Source organism: Cupressus sempervirens, chromosome 4 (assembly GCF_028749045.1).
Source record: "Cupressus sempervirens isolate cs-2001-9-10 chromosome 4, ASM2874904v1, whole genome shotgun sequence".
NCBI lineage: Eukaryota > Viridiplantae > Streptophyta > Pinopsida > Cupressales > Cupressaceae > Cupressus > Cupressus sempervirens.
This window is the reverse complement of record NC_143121.1, coordinates 460,214,974-460,225,795: the sequence shown is the minus strand read 5'-3', so window position 1 is coordinate 460,225,795 and position 10,822 is coordinate 460,214,974.

The window sequence follows — 10,822 nt, the reverse complement described above, 5'->3', positions numbered from 1 at the left end:
AAGTTGATTAGTTATTTTGTTGAGGAACTCCGAGTTGCTCCAGAGGCAACTTCCACATCGTCATGATTCTATTGACATGTTCCAACTTCTTATCCTGCATTTCAAGGTGATCAGTACAAAAGATCATCATAGAATTAGCCCTAACGATAATGGTGAGATCCTTGACAATAATTTCTTTCACTTGTTTCAATGTCCCTATTTTTTGGAAAGGAAAGCTGATTCAACTTCTTTAGAAGTCTTTCCTTCTTGGTCACTCTTTTCCATGATCTTTACATCAATACATTTGATGTCAATAGTTAAGATTTCCTTCAGACAGTTCATTTCATTTTGTAACTTAGCACATTCATCCAGAGACTTTTCAATCACGATGTTCCTCCATTCAAGGCTAGCTCGAGCTATGAGTAAGAAATTTGTGTTAACATTTGCTCCATGGTTTTCAACAAGGAATATATTCCCTCCATATTCTTGAACTTCTGAAATGTCAATGATGTATTCATCCCATTTCACCTTTTGAGATTCTCATGCATTCATCTTAGATTCTAGCGCAATCATCAACTTCTCTGCTTTGGCATTAGTGTTGGCGAAATGGGAGAAATAACTAGTTGCATGTGTGTCCACCATGTTCAACCATTCATCATAAGCTTGAGTGACTGGCCTATCCCTTTTTACTTTTTCAATGGAGCCCTTGTTGGTGGGAGAAGTAAACCCAATTACATAAATTGTGTTTGGTTGGGTTTCTATATTTGGATGCAGAAGTTTATGAATACATTCTACCATTTTGAGCAAGGATTATTTGAGTTCTTGCTTACACCTTTTATCTTTGTATATACAATGAGAGATCCTAGAATTACCAACACTCCATATCTTCATATCTGTAGACCTATAAGCAGGACCAAGGGTGGCCTTTTCCACGACATAATCCTGAGGAAGTATATCATCTAAACTCTTATTAGTTGCTAGCTTTAGAACATCTACTACCCAATGTACAGTCTTTTCATCAAAGTCTAGTATAGTTTCAACCTTTGGCTTCTTGGTTTTAGGGGTTTTTCCTAGGCATTTTCTCACAATATCTTCAATTGAGAGAGTTGCAGGAACTAGACTTCTTTTCATCCCTATTGATAAATCAAACCAATTAGGAACTAAAGAGCTATCCTTTAGAGGAGGTGTTTAAAATGTAGAAGAACTGATAAGCTCCATTGAACTCAAAGTATTAGCCCATCCTGCTTTCTTACTTCTTGATCCACTCTATTACTCGAGCTCTTAGTTGCAGTCTCTTAGATATATTTTGATCGACTTCGTGCAAGCTTCCCTAACAGAGCTCTGGTAACTCAACTTCTTCCTACTGCACGAATGGGTCTACTTGATCGAGGGAGAGATTTGAACTAAACTTTGAACATTTAGTTCAAGTTCAACTTTGGCAAACTTGCAATGTGAGAGTGAATAGTTTCATTAGTGTCTTCAACATGATGAGTTGAATTGGGGCTAGTAGGTGTGTCTTGAACAATAAGGGTACTTGGTGAGGGTCATCTTTTGCTTGCGAGCCATTATTCAATTCTGGTTATCACAGACAGGGTTCTAGCTTGTAAGTCATCTTCTTCTAAAGTTGACCAATCAACAACATGCAAAGGGTATGCTTCAATCTGTTCAATATACACCAAATCAACTACCTCATCATCAACTTCTTCAAGGACTCATGAGATATCAAGTTGAAGATTGAAATCCTTGATTTCCTTCAAAGTAAGCCTTGACCACAATCTTTTTCTAACTTCATAGTCATCTTGGCAATCTGCCCTATAGTCTTCAATTTAAGAAACATGGGAGAAAGATGAACACATCTCAAAATACTTTGATGCAAATTCATAACTATCAAATATGGAATCAGGGGTTTAAAATGAGAGGTTCATAGTCTCAAGCTCCATCCTCAAGCTCAAGGCATCTTGAAAAGACTTACGTCTGTAATGTCCAATTTCTACTAGAAAGGTGTAGCTAGAGCCTTTCTAGGCTTTATAATTTCTCTCCACCTTTGTCAGTTGCTTGCATATTTCTATTAACACATAATGGTCAAGTCAATGTCGAGGAAATCTTAAAGGTTTCCCTTCATATCCTCCATCCCTCAAGTAAGTGAACTTCTTAAACTGGATAAAGAAACTACCAAAAATGTTGACCAACTGAGTTTCCTCTTCTAATAGCCTCCTATTTTCTCGCCCTGGAGTTCGAACCCTAATTTGGCCAAAAAGGTATCTTGAAATCTCTTAAATAAAACCTTCTAGGTTTTTATCCTTCTGTAATAAGCAGTAACAATCATGAATGGGCATGTCCTGGTTCCACACCTAGTGAGGTAGGATTTTCCATTCTCTTCCACTGGCTCCAATGAAAAATAAATATGACAAAATATAAAAACCAGAGTTTGCAAATACTTGAGAAAGCTTCTCCTACAATCTTGTTGCTACAATGTCAATCCAATCAATAAACTTATCCTTTCCTAGAATAGTTTGGATGAAAAGTACATCTAGTTTTCCCAATGGAAGGCATGAGAGTTCCCTTTCACTTTATTCAGCAAGGTTATGACATCTTTAATTTAAGGAATCATATGCTCTCTGGTCAAAGGATGTGGAAGACAGGAACCGCCTCTTTTAGGCTTGATAACCAACCCTTGACAATTGCATTACTATATTAGTTGGCATTGGTGATGAATTGGGCATAGGAAGAGCTGATAGTCCAATCTTCATAAACCTTGTGTGGGGGAATCCTCAACGCGCCCATAACAACTCTGTTCACATATACCAAGGCTTCACCATTGTATGTGTGGACACACCTTTCAGCAGCATTGTACCTATCATGACACACTAGAACTAGTTCTGGGAAGGGGATAGCATTAGGAAAGCCAAAGGCTTGCAACAACCCACTACTTGAGAACTTTTCAGATATTGACCTAGGTTTTGCACTGGAGAATCTAGCCACTATCTTGCCAATGTCCTCATTAGCCAAGAATGTATCTTCAATCTCGAGTAGAAAACTACTTATGGTTAATCGTTTGTCTTTCTTAGGTAATTTGGGGTGAAAAGCAACCATGAAGGATTTGGGATTAACAGATAGCAAGCAAAGAAAAAACCAAAAGAAAATATATAGACAAGCAATCAATCTGTAGAAAAGAAACAACCAATAGAAAGAAATGCAAGGACTTCCCATGTCAGTTGTATAATAATTGTTAAACGTGGCCTACTTCTATCCCTTTGTATCTCCAGATAAAACATAATTTTTTACCTTAAACAACTGACGAAAAATGAAAGGAAAAAAGTCTTTTAAGGCATGCAAATGCAAAGAGCATAATTGAAAAGATAGGTTACTTTCCATCATTAATCATTCCTTCAATTTTACACATACCAAAGCATACTTGGTCATCATTACTATCAATTACCAATAAATGTGTATCTTTCTCACAAGCCTTGAAAAGAAAATGGGAAATCCTCCATACCGGACTTGTTTGGACACGTGTCTCTAGCATCAAGAGCCTCTCCACCCATGAACTATGAACAATTGAACTACTTAGTAACAATTCAATGCTCAAGTTTGTGGGCCTTAAAATGTTGGAAGTGACACTCATAACAAGACAAAACTCTATCAGATTAATCATTGAACTTGAACATAAAGTGTTCAAAGTTCAATTTCAATAATGAGCAACAATTTTTATGAATGATAATTTAACTTAAGCCTAGACCAACCTGAGACTTTGTACCCATGAACCAATTAACTATGAACCTCTAAACACATTGTGTTCAAAGTTTATTATCAACCTTAGGTTCAAGCTAATGATGAAATATTTTAAGAGGAAGGGTTTGAAGACTTTGAACTAATGAACAACTTGACTTCTAGGCTCACGACGAAGACTTGTTTACAAAAAGATGTGATGTGGCTAATACATGGGTAACAACTGGCTCTGATTGGGGATTCAGAGTGTAAGGACTGAAGAGGAATTCAAATATCTTTGGTTTCACGCTAAGACTAACGACTAGACTAAAACTAAGCTAGAACAGAAAGGAAAGGAAAGACTAAACTAAGACACAACAAAAAGGCTATATAGAAATAGTACAACTAAAGCTGATAAAGCTTCAAATCCTGCCCATTATATGACAGGGGCATTTTGGTTCCATCCAAATACCTTAGTTTGAAAGAATTAGCCCCCAACACCTTGCTGATTTCAAAAAGACCTTTCTAGAGTGATCCGAACTTACCATGTGACTCTTTAGGATCTCTTCTTTTATCCCATAACAACACTTTATCACCCCCCATGAATTTTCGAGGTCTCTCTTTATGATCGAAGATCTTTTTAACCCGCGCTTGATGAGAGGTTATGTGCTCAAACAACTTTTCTCTATCTTCTTCGACCTTCATGAGATAACATTTTCTTTTCCAAAGCATCATGAAATACTTCGCCTTTAATGACCTTTTGAAGTTGAAAGCTACCAGTTCAAGAGGGAGAGATAACTGAGCCTTAGTCCCATACACTAGTGCAAAGGAGGGTCATACCTATTAGTTTTTAAGGGGTTGTGCAGTCTGCACACATCGCTTCATAGAGCTTCTTGTGTCAGTCCTTAGCATTTCCGCTCACCAACTTTTTCATAATAGAGACCAAGATCTTACTCGAGGACTCGACCTATCCGTTTCCTTGTGGAAAATAATCAAAAGAGTGGGAAAGATGGATCCCATTTCCATTACATAAAAGTTACAATTCCCTTGAAGAAAATTTATGAGCATTGTCCATCACCAACTTTTTTGGGAATCCAAACCTAACCAAGATATTTTCCATCAGAACCTTGCTCACCACCTCTGAAGTAGTCTTTTTTACATGAGTTGCCTTGACCCATTTGGTAAAATAGTAAGTGGCAGTTAGAATATGAATATGCCTTGCAATAGAAGTTGTGGATTTTTCTGAGAATTTTGAATGGTGTGCCCTTGTTGAAGTATAAGGGTTATTCTGAGAATTAGGCAAGGGTCCTATGGGGGGGCTTAGGCTCTATTTTTTAGGAAATAAAGGTGCCATGAGATTTTTTCTTGGAAGCTAAAGGATTATTTGAAATCTTTTCCACCAAATATAAAAGTCACTATTTATCAGCCCGCTTAATTTGAGTAGGTGAAAATGGGGTGGGGCTAGTAATAACCCCACCAGCTTAGGAAAACTTTGTGCTTGATGTAGGAGCACCTTAGGGGAAAGGCAAACCCTAATTAACATTTTTGGCTTCTAAATAGTTTAGCCAACCATTTTCCAAATAAGGAGTAGTTATGAAGTCCCAAGGTGAGTTGGAGAAGGTGTTAGAAAGTAGAGTGGAACTATTGGGTCAAGTTTTAGTTGATAAGACTTAGTAGGTCCTAATAAGGTCAACTATGGTCAAAGTTGCAAAACACCTTAAAAATGAGGGATACTTATTGAAATGTTTTTTTTAATGTGTTTTTGGGTCAAGTTGGATGGGTTGGAGTCACACTTGTCAAGTTGGGAATGACACAATGTCATTTGTGCAACAATTGTCAAAGTTGCTCATGATAATTTTTCCTCAAAAGTTGGAGGATGCATTTATTAGGTCTAAGGCTTGAATTTAGGGTCGAGATAGGTGGAGTAGGGATATAAAAGCTCATCCAAACCCTAAACTGGTGAAGTCCCCATTTTGTGTATGAACTGGAAGCAAGATCAACATTGACTATAATGATAGTTTTGGGTTTTTGACATTCATTTCTAGTTTAATGGATTGAAAGGTTGATTATCACCATTGGATAAGTTAGTGTATAACTTGTGAACTATCTCTACTTGGTTATTTTGAAGTTTTGGATCCATTTTCTTGTTGTTTTGAAATTAGTTTAGTTTCCTAGTATCATTATTCTGTAGATAGCAGTTTGTGTGAAAATGCCTACAACTTGAGTTCTAGTCATGGGAACTTGATGGCCTTTTGGAATCAAGATGAAGACATTTATATGGAAAGAGAAGTCAGGAGTCCATTTGTTAATTTTGCAAGCGAGCCCTAGGCAAGCCTGGAGTGTTTGGCTAGGAAACAAGAAGCTTGCAAGGAGAGTTTAATGGGTTTGCTGGATTGGGATGAGAAAAACCTGGTTGGGGCAATGTAATAGGAATAGTCAAGGATCCATAGGCTAGAGGACAAGTCTTGAGAAAGAAAAATCATAATATGGTGAAGTATTTGGTATCATTGCCCTAGAAACTCTAAAAATAGGGTTTTCAACAAAAGTATTGTACGGATGCCATTAGAGCCTGAAACCTAGAAAATCTGAGTCTAGGTTGTTGTGAAACAAAGTTAAGAAGACACCAACAGGGCTTGCTATGGAAGTTTTAAAGTTAGTTAAGGTTCCTAGTTTTTAGGAGGCCTAATTGGGTCTCATAGGGCTATAAGGCCTAAAAGAGTAATTTGGTGATTTTGAAAAGTTGGGTTTGGAAAGATGGTGCAGAAAGGTTGGAGAAAGATCAAGAACAACATGTGGATGATCAATAGATGCATTTTCCATGCTGGAGTCCTTGGTGAGTTTTTCATCCTATTGAGCATAAAGTTGCTTAGTTGGGATTTGGAGAGTGAGAAGGTGTAACTTGAATTGATAGGTGAGTGTCTAGGTTGGAGAGAATTAGGAAAAGATCCTCTAGGGTAGGGTATCAAGAAAGAACCCTTGAAAGGCTAAGAGAAGGCCTTGGATAGAGCAAGAAAGCTCTAAGTGAGAGAAACTCTCCATTAGTGCTACATGTCAACAAATAAGAGAAATTTTGAAAAGAAAGGAAAGTTTCTATTTTTTAATTAACATTTAAAATTTAAAATCTTCCAAACTTCCTTAACTTTAGGAATTCAAAGTTTTAAGCTGTAATACATTTTATGACTCATGAGACCATTTAGCTTTAAACATTCCTAAACCGTGTCTAAGGAGATTTGTTGGCAAGAGTTCAATGTGTTGGATTGATTTGTGAGGAGTTTGATCTAGATGAACATACTTGCATTTTGATTCTGAGACTCACATGAGTTTTCTATAGATAGTCATTTCACATTGTGGCGACGTTTGAAATTTACTTGGTTTGCCATGGTCAATTCCAAGCCCCACGTGTCAGTTTAGAGGCACATTAATCATTGCATACAACCTGCAATTTGTTCTGATAGTTGTGTTTGGAGTTTGGGGATTGATTTGGAAGTTATCACTGCTAAGTTTTGGGATATTGTTGCCCAGCTCTGCTTGGCAATTTATAATTTGGCTGCCAATTAGCAATTGGGTGAGTGATTGGTGTTTTGAAGTTGCATTTTTGAGGGCCACATTTGAGCATGTTGAAATTCCATTATATTGTGGAGGATGCGAATTGCTAGAAGAAGAGAGTTGATTTCATTACTGGCTGCAATTTGGATGGTGATGTCAATCTATGGGACTGTACACACAAGTTCCAAATGCTATTAGTGTTTAATTTATGTAATCACATTTATAGAATTGACATTTGTGCAAGGAAATCATAATTGGTCTAAAAAGAGTTTGATATTTATTACAATTAATTCTTTACATTGCATAATTTTCCATTATCATTATTATCTAAAATTCAAAGTGCTAAACACAAAGAAGGATGTATACATTTGCAATCCATCAGCTAAGCAATAGAGTTGGTTCTGATTTATTTTAATGTTATTGAGATCGCTTGCAATGTGTTTAATGAAATGTCAAACAACTAAATAATCAAGAAAATTAGAGTTTGTGAAGCTATAACCAAGCAAGGTTATTACAACATACTATTGGTCTTGTTGTCTTGCATTTTGTCACCACAAAATGTTGGTAATAGTTCAAAACTTTTTCAAGCTAGTTTTGTGTATCTCTAAGCTTGAATTTGATATTTAATTGTTTAATGTTGATTGATCAATCAACTTCAATTTGTATATCAAATTGTTTTACTGAAGGCTTTTGTCAAGTCTTTTTCGTTTTTCTTTTGATCGAATCTTTGCTTGATTTTTGAGGCCTACATCATCATTTTCTTTGCTTTTGTTCATGTTGTGGCTTTTAGTTTCCCCTTCGATTTGGTCTAACCTAGAGTGTAATCAGAGTTGTCAGTCAAGAGTTATGGTCGTTTTAGTGCCTCAAAAGTGGATCTTTTTGATGCAACAACACAAATTAAAATATCAAGTTATATTTTCAATTTGACATTCACTTGTTAAAAAATATACCTTAAATTCACTTTATGTTGTGTTTTCAAGTTACTTTATCATTTAAAATTTTAGTGCTCTTTATGTTATAATTTTAAGTTTGAGTTACTTTTTGATTTCTCACTTAAAGTGACTATATAAACTATATCGTTTCAGTTTAATTTTTAATTTTTAAATCAAATGCTCATTTAAATGTTACTTTTTAAATGATATTTATGTGTTGTATTTTTAAATATCATATGTAAATATCGTTTATGTCCCATTAAGTAACATTTTTTATGAAATTAAGTTGATTAAATGACTTTAAGTTATCAAAACTGGACATTTTACATGTTACTGCAAATAAAGTTCAACTTGAAAACATAAGTCAACTTTTTTGATGTCATTACATCAAAAGGTAAGTTTTTGTGTCATTCCAAAATGTGAGATACAACTCAAAATATGCGTTACCCTCCAAAACGTACGATTTTGATCACTTGAATATTTTAAAACATGTCATTCACTCCAAAAGGCTTGATTTGCCTTGTTGCGAGTTTTTAAAATGTACTTGTTATCCCAAAAGGTGTGATTTTAACTAAAGGCATATTTTAAAATGTTTTGTGCCCTCCAAAAGGTTCAATTTTGAAAGAGTGCATGCATTTTCTCTCCAAGAACCCGATTTTGCTCATTGTGAGAGATTTACTTCGTGGATTTGCATTAAATCTTCTCCATTGAAGGCATTTTTGCTTGGCAATGAGTTTTCTTGCATCAAGAATGGTTTTATCATGCTGAAAATCGTTTTTGGAAGCTCTATCACAGGGCATGTTTTTAGAGATAACTCCAAATAAATACATTTTTTATCAACATTTTTGCACAAGAATGAATCGATTATTGATTGCATTGCATTATGATGCATATTTTGACCTTTAAACTCCAAATCGATTTGATCATACTCCTTGCTCAAACAAGTTTTTCATGAAAAGCATCCCATAAGCATGCATATGCAAAATGCTGGATCTTGGAGTATTATTAGGGCATGTTTTGGCATCTTTTAACAAATACTCCTTGATTGCTACCTTCTCCCATTTGAATTTGCAAGAGTTTGAAAGATTCAAACATTTTTTTAAGACGTTTTCAACATCAGAGCATCTTTTTCCTTCATTTTTGGCACTTAACCTTCATGTAAGTGGACTTATTCTTTCTTGCTATTTAATTTGTGCTTATCTTACTGATTTTATGCACATTGTTGCTTGATGATTGCCACTTGTTGAAATCAATGCCATGGAAAGTGCATTTTTCCTTTAAAAATGAAGAAATTGTTCATTTTCTTGTTTTTATTTTTTCCTCAATTTCAAAGTTTGAATTTGTGTGTTGAAGTGCATTGCATCTTGACATGTTTCAGTCACTCTCCAAAGGTATGTTTTTCTTTTGAGTTTTTGTGCTTTGTGCTTACTTGTCAATTTTCTCCACTTTGGAGAAGTCACAAGTTCTTTCCCAAGAACATGTTGTTTCACTTCATGCGAAAGCATCATCATTTTTCACTCCCATCTTCCATATCACATCACTTCACATCTCATCTGACAAATGCGATTACATTTTTTCCATCTCATTCACCATCCACACATGCATGTAATCCCATTTTCTACTTCCGTTTTCACTCATCTCTCTTTTTGCATCCATTTGCAGACACAATTACACGAAATGCCTTACGTGTAATAGAATCCAAAAGGTCCAATTTTGATTAAAAGTCACTTGTTGAAAAGTCAAAAGATGTCATTTTCATCTTCCATGTACTTTGACTTCCCCTTTTCACCAAAGATGACTATAAAGCTCATTATCCCTCTTCCATTTTCCATTTCCATCTCTCCATATGCATTTACGCCTTCGTGAGCAAATACATGTTTCCGTGTCTTTCCATGTTTTGCACTTCATCCTCCATTTGCACTTGCTTGTAAAGTGCATCCTCCATCTACATTCGGATCTCATCTCACCTTTCATCTCACGTTACGTGTTGCATTACAGGTACTCATTTTTCATGCAATAACATCTTGAAGATCCTAAGTTAGGTTAAAAAATCAACAATCTTCATTCACACGCATTCCCATACTTTCCACCTTTACACATTTTCATTTCATTTTAGTTCATTTCATCTTCACCCATTTTCCATCTTCATAATACTACATTCCACATTTTGTTCATTTCATCTTCATTCACTGCATATGCATGATGATTTCTTTTTGAGATCATTTCATCGGATCTACAAAGTCTCCAATCTGTTTTCGAACCCTTGTTGCTAACCACAAATCAACTTGTATGGCAATTCCTTCTAGCGATGTGTTTATGTTTTGAGATTTTTGTGTTGTAGCACAAATGCAAGAGATGCCCTCATCATCAAAATCCAAAGGAAAGATGAAATATAAAGAGTTGGCTCATGCAACTCCATCGTTAGTTGCATCTATTCTTGACAATATAATGGACATGAGGATCAGTCATGTGGACATGGTTGATTTTCTATGAAGAGTTGAAAATCTTGTTGGTTATGAGATGAAATGCGTCAAAAGAAGTAACATTCACTTGGTGTCTACATTTCCTATGGTAGCCATGGAACTTGATTTTGTTCTTGGATGTGCACGACATTTTACTCCAAAAACAAAGACTATCAAGGACGCTGACGACAAGGT